This window comes from Silene latifolia, chromosome 9 (genome assembly GCF_048544455.1).
Source record: "Silene latifolia isolate original U9 population chromosome 9, ASM4854445v1, whole genome shotgun sequence".
Taxonomy (NCBI): Eukaryota; Viridiplantae; Streptophyta; class Magnoliopsida; order Caryophyllales; family Caryophyllaceae; genus Silene; species Silene latifolia.
The window spans coordinates 213,701,837-213,715,163 of NC_133534.1; positions in this window are offsets into that span (position 1 = coordinate 213,701,837).

The window sequence follows — 13,327 nt, forward strand, 5'->3', positions numbered from 1 at the left end:
AGCTTGCATACCTTTTTAGGATGTTTAGGATCTATGAAACCTTCGGGTTGCACCATGTACAACTCTTCCTCCAAATAACCGTTTAAGAAGGCGGTTTTCACATCCATTTGCCAAATCTCATAATCATGAAATGCGGCAATCGCTAAGATTATCCGAATGGAACGTAGCATGACTACAGGTGCAAAAATCTCATCATAGTGCAATCCGTGCACTTGAGTGAAACCTTTTGCCACAAGTCGTGCCTTATAGGTATCTGGTTGCGCGTCTACAGAACGCTTTATTTTGTAAAGCCATTTGCACTGTAGAGGTTTTACCTTATTAGGTAAATCAACTAGATCCCATACGTTATTCTCATACATGGAGTCCATCTCGGATTGCATGGCTTCGAGCCATAGCTTTGAGTCGGAACAGGCCATAACACCTTTATAGGTTGCGGGTTCATTACTTTCTAGAAGTAAAACGTCATTCTCCTCGACCATACCAATGTATCTGTCCCGAGGATGAGAGTCTCTACCCGACCTCCTAGGTTCCTCAGGAATATTAACCTTATCATCAGTTGGAGGTACAGCTTCCTCCATCTGTTCCTCGCTTGTTGGTTCTGGAATCTCCGACAGCTCGAAGGTTCTATTACTCGACTTGTTCTCGAGAAATTCTTTCTCTAAGAACGTCGCACTAGCCGCAACAAAAACTCGATGTTTGGTTGGCGAATAGAAGTAATGACCAAATGTTCCTTTTGGATAACCTATAAAGTATGTCTTGATCGATCGCAGGCCGAGCTTATCCTCGTGTCTCCACTTGACATAAGCCTCGCAGCCCCAAACCCGAATAAAGGACAAGTTAGGTACTGTTCCCTTCCACATTTCATACGGAGTCTTGTCGACAGCTTTAGACGGACTTGATTTATGTATAAGAGCGGTGACAAAAAAAGAGCATAACCCCATAATGAATCGGCACTATGGTGTGACTCATCATGGATCGAACCATATCAAGTAAGGTTCGATTTCTCCGTTCGGACACACCATTCAATTGAGGTGTTCCAGGTGGAGTTAACTGCAAAACGATTCCACAGTCTTTTAGGTGTTGATCAAACTCATTTGAAAGATATTCGCCACCACGATCTAAACGGAGTGCTTTAATCTTTCTACCCAGTTGGTTCTGTACCCTATTCTGATATTCTTTGAATTTCTCAAAGGACTCACTTTTATGCTTCATTAAGTAGACATATCCGTATCTACTCAAATCGTCCGTGAAAGTGATAAAATATCTATAGCCATCTCTAGCGGTAATTGACATAGGTCCACATACGTCCGTATGTATGAGTCCTAATAGGTCACTAGCGCGCATTCCAACACCTTTGAAGGAAATTCGAGTCATCTTGCCAATGAGACATGATTCACACGTGCCATATGCAGAAAATCCGAATGAGGGAATAGTCCCATTATCGACGAGTTTCTTTACGCGTTTCTCATTTATGTGTCCCATTCGACAATGCCATAGATAGGTTTGATCTTTGTCACCAACCTTTAATTTCTTATTATTCATATATAATATTTCCGTGGTTTGATCTAAGATATAAATTCCATTCATGGAAACTGCTTTGCTATAAATCATTTCATTAAAAGAGAAAATACAACTATTATCCTTTATTGAAAATATAAAACCGTCTTTAGCAAGTACGGAAACAGAAATAATGTTCTTAGATAAACTGGGTACATAGTGTGATTATTTAAAGATAACTCAAAACCACTAGGGGTTGGATTACATATGTTCCCTTCGAGGCGCGACTACTCGTGCTCCATTCCCGACTCGTAGGTCCACATCACCTTTTTCGAGAGGTATGATGTTCTTTAGGCCCTGCAAATGATTACACAGATGAGAACCACAACCAGTATCTAGTACCCAAGTTCCGAAACTTGCATGGTTAATCTCAATCATATGAATATAAGATCACATACTAACAGGAACGACGCGGCCTGCCTTGATGTCCTCACGGTAGACGGGACAGTTCCTCCTCCAATGTCTAGTCTTGTGACAATGGTGGCACTCTATGTCACCGCCCTTGCTCTTTGTCTTGCCCTGTGAGCCACTAGTCTCACCATGCGCACTCTTACCGTTTTCTGGCTTCTTAAACTTTGGCTTACCTACAGCTAGGTCGCCATGAGCCTTGCCCTTACCTTTACCTTTGTTGTAAATTGTGAGAACATCCTGCTTCATGCTCCCACTCAATTTCATATCCTTTTCGGTCTGTACGAGAAGGGAGTGTAGCTCATGAGGACTCTTTTTCAAGTCATTCATGTAGTAGTTCGCCCTGAAAAGGGCAAAACCATCGTGAAGAGAATGAAGCATTCGGTCAATGACAATGCTCTCACTGATTCTACAATTCGGTGACTCCAGTTTCTCGACATTCTCAATCATGTGAAGAATGTGTGGGCTAACCGGTTGGCCCTTCTGGAGTTTCGCATCAAAGAAGCGACAGGTATGCTCATATGCAACGATTCTTGGTGCCTTTGAGAACTCGTTAGTGAGCGTGGTGAAAATCTTGTTTGCACCTTGGGCAATGAAGCGTCTCTGAAAATTGGTTTCCATTGCAAAGATGAGTACGTTCTTTATCTGTGACACCCCCATTTATTTAAGGGCCTGAACTAGGACTCCTCAGATAAATGACGGTGTTACCATCTCGGAAACCCGAGGCAGTAGATAACAAAGGAAAGAAACACAGTACTTTATTAAAATGTTTATAGTGAGATTACAACTGGAATTAAAACAAAGCCTCTAAAAATATGACCAAAAGATAAAGTCTGATAAAACTACTAATAAGACTAAGGTGGGCTGGGCACTAAGTCAGTCATCCGAGCTCTCTTCCCGGCCAGCTCCCAACAGTCTCTGAAATACCTGTCAATCTGCTCCCCAATAATTGGATCATCACAGGCGTACACGAATACACAGGGTCAGCCGCGAAGCTGAGTAGGGAAAACAATGAAACAATAAAATATGATATGCATGCTCCTCCGTAGCCGATCTGCCAGCTCGCAGCTGAGGACACCAGGGCAAGTCCTGCAGAACCCGCCTGGGCCTTATCACAACTCACATCGTATCTCAACATCGTCACTCCTACACCATCCTCCAACTCCAATGCATATGAAATGCTCAACAGAAATTAATGCAACACAATATATATATATTAATGAATGAAATCATGCCAGCTACCGAATGTTGTGATAACAAACTCAACACGATCAATTCAGTCAATCACCTTCCCGTATATGAATCATAACGTAAATCAACAACCACGAATCAAGTCAACACAATTCAACAATAACGATAATAGGTCAAGTGTATTTCCCTACCTCAAAGTGCCAGCAAATCCAATTAAGTAGTTCAAGCAGTCCAGAAAATAAAGCAACGAATCTGATTATCGATCCTTCACGAATCCGTCACCTAAAACATTTATAATATTTATAATTACTAACTACTAAATATAGAAATCTCCCAAAATAGAAGCTTTCCCGAAATACAATCCCGACACCAACTTATGCCCAACTGATCACTAAAATAACCCGATTAGTATTTGACCCAACTTCCCAAAATAGAAGGTTACTAAAAATAGAATTTCTTAAAATGGAAACTTTCCCGATATAGTAACTTTTCTCTTTTAACAAACCCGACTCAAAACCCGACTTGAATTATTTTAAAAGGCTCGGGAATTTAAGTTAAATAACTAATATGATAAATAAAGATTAAACGGATTATACGCTTAAGAAAACCCGAATCAAATATTGAACAACTCAACGACCCGACTTAAACCCGTCTTTAATTATTTAAATAAGTCGATATTAAATTAAATAAATTATTTAGAAGACTCGGGAACTAAATTAATTAATTAAGAATACGACCCATTACGAATTATAACGATTTAAATTATGAAAACCCGTTTCAAAACTAAAACAACCCGTCATCAACACTACCCCCCTCACACGCGCTCCCACGCTCCCACGCGCCACCACTAGGCCGTGTCAACCACCAGCCCAATCCCCCACACTGACCCAGCCACCAACGACCACCACCAGCCTGGTCGACTGCCGCCGGCGAGTCGAACCAGGGCTGCCATGAGGCCGAGTTCACCACCGTGCCTCACCACACGCCCACTATCCTTGACTCACCACCACCGCAACAATCACCAAACCCCTGCCAAACTACCACGGCCCTGCTCGCCGTAAGCCCACGCACCCAGAAACAGTGGCACCACCGTCTCCACCTCCCCTAGTCCACGGTGGCGCCACCCCAAACCTACCCATCTAAACCCGTCTGAAAACCACTACATAAACCCGTTTCTACCCCCTTGTCGATGCCGCCCTTCACAGCCACCACTACCGCCTAAAACCACCTCAACAACCACCACCCCACTCGACCCTTACCACCCTACTCCCTTACCCTGCTGACACCCACCAGCAACACCTCCCTAAGCCACGAAACAACACCCAAAACCCGACATAAATGTTAAAACAGAGGAGATGGGTTGAATGCTTACCTTTCCGCCACCACAACAGCCACCATAGCCGCCTATGAACGTCGACAACCGCCCCTAGCTCTTCGTTGCAGCACTGACGACAACCAAGCTCACTCTCTCTCTCTCTCTCTATGTGTGAAAAGCTGAGGTTTGGTGTTGATAAAGGAGGGAGGCGTGAGGGAGGCGGGTTGAGGGAGGGAACTATTAGGGTTAGAGTATACTATTAGGTTTAGGGTTTAGGGTTAAAGGGATGAACATGTTATTGGGCCAACTCAAATGGGTCGAGGGTAAATGGGTTGGCTTACATTTCGAATTCCGTATAAACCCGTCTCAATTAACTTAGATCGATACAACGCGAGTCAAGTAAAATAATTAACGTAATTATCGACTCAACAATTAACCCGACTTAATAGTAATATAAAATGTATAATAACTAATATATAATAATATTCGTTTAATCGATTATATAAAATACGGGGTATTACAATCTTCCCCCCTTAAAATGAACTTCGTCCCGAAGTTCGCTCCAGTACTCAACCTCAGAAGGGTATTGTATATCGTACATACGGACGTCACGCATTTCTAACACAGTTAACACACACTTTTGACACATCAATTAAACATAACAGACACGAAATGTTACATTCTGCCCTCCTAAAAATAAACTTCGTCCCGAAGTTTAACTCATCTTCACTTAACCCAACTAACTACAACTAATAACTACCTGAGAACACAAATGTATAACAACTAAATAATCATCTGCATCTAAATTCCGATCTCGAACTCAAGTAACTCAATAACCATGGTCACACTGGACCGTAAACGTAACTCGGCACAAAGGCCCCACAACTCAATACTAGTGGCCAATCTCAATCTCAATATCAATAGTTTAACTACACTCTCCTTTTACACATCAACCAACTAACAGAAGTAGGAACAAAACATATAGAACTCATTTGCATAGGTACCCCACAACGAAACATCAAGTTGATCAAACTACAATCTACAAACAAGTGCAATTTAAGCATTAAGATTTTACAATCCTACCCGACTAGAAACATGGTTACGTCCTCGTAACCTCTTTTCAATTTTCATATACATATGCAACAAAATCATTATCAACCACATGTGACAGGAAAGAACATATGATAAAAGATTGCGCATTAACATTAAGGTCGAAACAAGGTTCTATTATGGAATTAACTGGTTGTCAACAAGTAACATTTATTACTAGCTCATGCCTAACTTAAAAACACAACATCAAACTAAAGAACAACAAGAAAGGAACCAAGGTTTACATGGTTTCACCACTAAACAAATTTGATGATCAATTATAGACTATGAACGAGCGAGAGCAAAATCAACAAAACAATTTAAGAACTTCTCACATTGCAAAAATATCACTGAAAATAGATCTACCACTACCATCCATCACACTCACAGGATCTTATTGACATGTCCATACAACCATTTACTCACCCACTGGTTTAGGTCACGAATTGGGTCGACGAATTTAAGCAATCAACAACATACTCATAATTCATATTTTAAATTATAAAAATTGTTTGCACGATATCAATTCTGAAAACATGTTTCCCAATAAAAAGTAACTACATATGATCTATTACAACGACAACATTACTTCCATATCACCCTATGTTTCACATTTTAGCAACCATATCATTCAATTGCAACTTAGTATAATTCATTTTCAGCAAAACAAAAGATATTGTATAAATAGTTTAAACATATACATTTGCCATCATATACTTTGTAGAACACTAGCTATGATATAAGATTAACTTGAACAACTTCCCTGATTTGCACGATTTGAATAGTTAGGCAACTCGTGGCTCAATTAAATGTAACCATAATGACTATCATTTAAACCAATGCATATCATGTGAATCATCAAAAGAGGTATCCCATTATAATTGCCAACATAGTTATCATAAACAATCTTTATTATAATATAATTGATAGTAACGACTCGAGAATATAGATATGCCAATTGTCGTGTTATATCAAACAGTTTCCTTTATATCACACCCATACAATTGCAAGAATCACTTTAGCATTTTATGACATCGTAATAACGAACATATTCAATAAGGAATAACAACACCGTTTATTATCATGTTATAGGTGTAGGTCCAACTGAAATAACTTAATGCGATGACGGTAATAAATATAACGATGGGCACACAACTCATATGAAAGACATTAGAACTCAGATGCATCCTACATGTGTGAACATTTAGACATACTCATTACTACCATCCATGTGTAAACATTTAGACATAATTATTATAATTATTCATACGTGTATATTAGAACAATCAATTAACTTTTAACGCCATCAACCTACCAAGATATGACAATATAGTTTTATATTTATATATATATCCGACCACTATGCAAATATGATGCACACCCAGAGACATTACAACATGCCAAATGTATATAAAGTATGCAAACAACTGGACTCGTATAAACATTTCACCCTCGATTAAGAATCAAATTAAGCTATCCAATTTCACTCATACTATCATGCCAACATTGTTATCAACTAAGTTTTAATTTTATCACTTGTTAAGATATATAACTACTGAACATGCGTGCTACTATCGTCATATAAAGCATTTTAAATTCACATTACTAAAGCTCATGAATTAATCAAACAATCGTATGAAAATTCAACATAGAACGCACATTTTAAATGTTTTGATTCACGTTGTAACTTCCAAAAATCACGAATAAATAACCGTTTAATTATAACTCGATTCATATTACCTTTATAAAATACGGAGAGTTAAAAACACATGGGAAAAAGAATTAGGTCTAAGGTACAAGAATTCCATTTTTAAAGAATTTTACAACTCAGTTGGTCCAAACAAACATGTGACCGCAATTGGTCTGAAACTTGGGTCAGTTTGCAAAACTTATTATTTAATATAGAGACATCAATATTTTTCGTGGCTTATCAATATAAAAACATATGCGAGTTTTATGATCGATGGAGTTGGAATTATGCGAAAATTATTAATACAATTTAAATGAGGATTTTTACAAAATCGTTGGTCAAACATCACTGCACAGAAACTTCCTGACCACAGCCCACTAAAATATTTATTACTCCTAATCCGTATATCATATAAGCATGAAACCAACGCTAAATGAACACTAACTCCCAAGGTTATCTCTCATAAAATTTTCATCCATAGGCAATAAACAGAAGGAAAATGGCAGTAAGGTCAATTAAAGAGTAAAATCAAACAAAACGAGTTTCAGCACTAAGTCGTTCATTTTCTATGTTCCAAACTCTTACAACCATACTATCGATACTAACCCATCCTGACTTAAATCTCACCCTGTACTTACGTAAACATCTACCCCATAGAATCCCTTCGCATCTCGATCTACTCCGTACATCTAAATCACGATTGCTATGACTATAAACATGCAATTCAACAGTGTTTCTAATTACTATCACAAGACTATACTAGCATGGCTTTAGGATCACATAACCGCATATTACTAGACATAATAGTACTATAAACACATCATTCAACATCCAACTAGGTAACTATCATCGACTCGCAATTATTTTCATACTTACGGCTACCACAACACTTCATTGATTATTAACCTGAACTCGAAAAATTTATTTCTCATTTCCACAACATTATATGATCACGTCATCATTCATACAAAATACTTACCGTAGCGTGGTCCTGTAGAATGGTTAGAATATCTGGGTCTCAAGGTATACATCAACTCGATTATGCAATAATCAATGTATCAATCAGTTAATACTTAGGCAACGATATTTGAATTTCATGTTCAACCTCAAGCAACTTTTCTACCCTTTCTCTCGTATACACTCGGGGTTTCGGGTCAAACCGAGAGGGGCTGGTTCGGTGTGAGGGGGCCCCTAACTCATACCTTACCTTAGTGTGCTCCTAACAGTTCTATCCCGGGGTTCATTTTAATTAGACACATCCTATGTTCATTGGGCTCATTGGTTTAGGCCTGAGGATCGTTCGCTCTGATACCACTTTGTGACACCCCCATTTATTTAAGGGCCTGAACTAGGACTCCTCACATAAATGACGGTGTTACCATCTCGGAAACCCGAGGCAGTAGATAACAAAGGAAAGAAACACAGTACTTTATTAAAATGTTTATAGTGAGATTACAACTGGAATTAAAACAAAGCCTCCAAAAATATGACCAAAAGATAAAGTCTGATAAAACTACTAATAAGACTAAGGTGGGCTAGGCACTAAGTCAGTCATCCGAGCTCTCTTCCCGGCCAGCTCCCAACAGTCTCTGAAATACCTGTCAATCTGCTCCCCAATAATTGGATCATCACAGGCGTACACGAATACACAGGGTCAGCCGCGAAGCTGAGTAGGGAAAACAATGAAACAATAAAATATGATATGCATGCTCCTCTGTCACCTCCATCTCCATCTCAACTCACATCTCATATCTCATACCCTGGACAACCCAGCCATACCGATCCCCGGTAGACTATATATATCGACCGTAGCCGATCTGCCAGCTCGCAGCTGAGGACACCAGGGCAAGTCCTCCAGAACCCGCCTGGGCCTTATCACAACTCACATCGTATCTCAACATCGTATCTCAACATCGTCACTCCTACACCATCCTCCAACTCCAATGCATATGAAATGCTCAACAGAAATTAATGCAACACAATATATATATTAATGAATGAAATCATGCCAGCTACCGAATGTTGTGATAACAAACTCAACACGATCAATTCAGTCAATCACCTTCCCGTATATGAATCATAACGTAAATCAACAACCACGAATCAAGTCAACACAATTCAACAATAACGATAATAGGTCAAGTGTATTTCCCTACCTCAAAGTGCCAGCAAATCCAATTAAGTAGTTCAAGCAGTCCAGAAAATAAAGCAACGAATCTGATTATCGATCCTTCACGAATCCGTCACCTAAAACATTTATAGTATTTATAATTACTAACTACTAAATATAGAAATCTCCCAAAATAGAAGCTTTCCCGAAATACAATCCCGACACCAACTTATGCCCAACCGATAACTAAAATAACCCGATTAGTATTTGACCCAACTTCCCAAAATAGAAGGTTACTAAAAATAGAATTTCTTAAAATGGAAACTTTCCCGATATAGTAACTTTTCCCTTTTAACAAACCCGACTCAAAACCCGACTTGAATTATTTTAAAAGGCTCGGGAATTTAAGTTAAATAACTAATATTATAAATAAAGATTAAACGGATTATACGCTTAAGAAAACCCGAATCAAATATTGAACCACTCAACGACCCGACTTAAACCCGTCTTTAATTATTTAAATAACTCGGAATTAAATTAAATAAATTATTTAGAAGACTCGGGAACTAAATTAATTAATTAAGAATACGACCTATTACGAATTATAACGATTTAAATTATGAAAACCCGTTTCAAAACTAAAACAACCCGTCATCAACACTACCCCCCTCACACGCGCTCCCACGCTCCCACGCGCCACCACTAGGCCGTGTCAACCACCAGCCCAATCCCCCACACTGACCCAGCCACCAACGACCACCACCAGCCTGGTCGACTGCCGCCGGCGAGTCGAACCAGGGCTGCCATGAGGCCGGGTTCACCACCGTGCCTCACCACACGCCCACTGTCCTTGACTCACCACCACCGCAACAATCACCAAACCCCTGCCAAACTACCACGGCCCTGCTCGCCGTCAGCCCACGCACCCAGAAACAGTGGCACCACCGTCTCGACCTCCCCCTAGTCCACGGTGGCGCCACCCTAAACCTACCCATCTAAACCCGTCTGAAAACCACTACATAAACCCGTTTCTACCCCCTTGTCGATGCCGCCCTTCACAGCCACCACTACCGCCTAAAACCACCTCAACAACCACCACCCCATTCGACCCTTACCACCCTACTCCCTTACCCTGCTGAAACGCACCAGCAACACCCCCCTAAGCCACGAAACAACACCCAAAACCCGACATAAATGCTAAAACAGAGGAGATGGGTTGAATGCTTACCTTTCCGCCACCACAACAGCCACCATAGTCGCCTATGAACGTCGACAACCGCCCCTAGCTCTTCCTTGCAGCACTGACGACAACCAAGCTCACTCTCTCTCTCTCTCTCTATGTGTGAAAAGCTGAGGTTTGGTGTTGATGAAGGAGGGAGGCGTGAGGGAGGCGGGTTGAGGGAGGGAACTATTAGGGTTAGATTATACTATTAGGTTTTGTGGACAGCGGGCCGCCCACGGGGGCGCTTGGCGAGAACGAAACAAGCGTTTGCATTTTGTATGGAGTCGCCACCAATTTTTATGGGAAACTGGAACCGTTCGAATACCTCGTGTCATGTCAAGACACAAAGTAAAGACATGAACACTAAGCAATCGTTACCCTTAGCATTCTATGTCTAGAATGACTCTCGTGGATGCCAATGAACACGGGTGTTCTGAGATATCGGAGTAAGGGGTGAGGGTACGTATTAGGAAGCTCTTTTGATCGAACACCTAATCCCGCCCGCCTCGATAGCGGCCTCTACTAATGATTAGGGAAGTTATTCGTACTTGATATATCGTCGGCTATATGCATGCAATGCAACATCCAAGTTTTGATCCTAGCATGTGAGAATTAATACTAAGTCGGTTGACACGTAATTAGCATACAATTGGGTCGAAGTTGGAATTAAGGTTCAATTACATGTGAAAACATACAAATGATAAAAGAAATAATGATAAATTACAAAATACAATAATGAAAATTACATTAATTACATTGGATTAGGCGATTTATGTCGAAAATACCTTTAAAACGGATAATTTGAGAAAAAGAAATAAAAGAATAAAAGAAAGAAATAAATAAATTAACGAACAGGAATTAGTGTGATATTACGGATAATAGTTAATGAATACGTAAACTAATTAAACTAGGTCAAGGCGTAAACGGAGTTCGAGGACGAAATCATCCTGGGACAAATGGATGGGCGCGCCCTCGGAAGAGGCGCGATGAGTTCTGCTGCGTCATTCCAAGGGTGAGTTCTGGCTGTGAAGCCGGAACTGCAAATCGTTAGTTTGAATTGATGAATTTAATGATGGATTAAAATATTTACTCGGATGGAAGTGATTAATAGGTTAATTACATATGAATGATCATAAAAACAGTAAAACATGAACGAGACGCAAACGGATTAATACATGATGGAATGGTTAATTAGTGACATCGGTGAATGAGACAAACTAAACATGATGAATTAATGACAAATTAAAGACTACATGTGTGAACATTTAGACATACTCTTTGTTGGGAAATATATTGACGATTAGGAACATCTTGATCGCCATGGAAGAAATCTTGAGTGAGCAATACTGCAAAATACTGCTGTGCTGGGGACAAATATTTTGACGACTAAGAACATCTTGATCGTCATCGAAGAAATCTTGAATGAGCAATCTTTTGCAAAAATCTTTCTGCTACTGGGGACAAATAGATAATAATATGCAACAGATCCGCTTTGGTTTGGTAAAATGCGGGCGGAACGAAAGAAAATCGTCGAATGGGCCGAAAGAGTAAAATAGCATCGAGGAAGAGGCGCACCAAAGATGGGCCCACAAATAACGAACTTATAACGAATTTTTGAAAATCCATGTGGAGGGAACGGAAGGAAGAGGCGCAAAGAAGAGTGCGTCTCGGGAAGAGGCGCAGCGCTGCTGCGTCTTTTCCCCAATTTGGCTTTCTGCGTAAAAACGCGAAATCGAGGGATTTGTTTCATTATTTCGAAACACAATTCACTCATTTCTCTCTCAAATCTTCACCATTTCCGCCAAGGTTTGATTCAAAAGCTTGCTTTAAACATGACTAATCGAGGTATGTGTCTTAATCTTGCATTAATCTTCTTCATTTGTCGAATTTTGAGCCGCGAGAATTAGGGTTTTCGACCCTTTTGATCGAAAATTTGGGGCTTTTCCCCCAAATGGATTTGCCTTGCCAAATTGATGTTAGAAATGGATAGTAGGTGATGTTAGGAAAATAACCATGCACTTGTTTCGAATTTTCATCAAGTTTTGAGCCTTTGAATGAATTTTGAGACGGTTTTACAGCTGAACCGTAAATTGCTTCGAAAATAGCCTTAGGATTGCCCATTTGTGATGAAATTTGATATTTGGGATCCTTGAACGACGGGTAAACTTTCTACCATCTCGGAATTTTGGTTTTTGACAACTTTTTCAGGACACCTTTCTAGGGCATAATCGCCGTTATAGCGAAATGCTGCCGAATTTTCGACTTGAACCCGGAACTAGGCTTTGAACTGGACTTGACTTGACCCAATTTATCACATGAGTGATTGGGTTGGTGGGAACGTGGCCAAGTATGGCACGGGAGGAGTAGCTTCAGTGCTTTGAAGGCTTGAAAACCCCTTGACAAAGGCTCGTCGTCATGTGACGCGGCCGGAATTTACTTTAACGTTGCAGGGGATGAGGCTTCTACTTCTGGGAGAGCTCCCATGGAGATAGACGCCGCTACTGTTGAGGATGCTTTAGAGCAGGCCTTCACCGCTGCGGTGATGGCCGCTGGAGACGAGACTCACGAGGAGGAGGCCGTCGAGGAGGAGGAGGCCCCGAGACAGGCCAATGTTGGGGCGAGGAGGTCGTCACCGAGAGGAGCTCTGCGTGGCTGAGACTTGGGAGAGTGGACACCTCGTGTGGGCTGCAGAGGGTCACCTGTCCTACAGGACGGTGAAGAGCTTGGTAAATAAGAACTCACTAC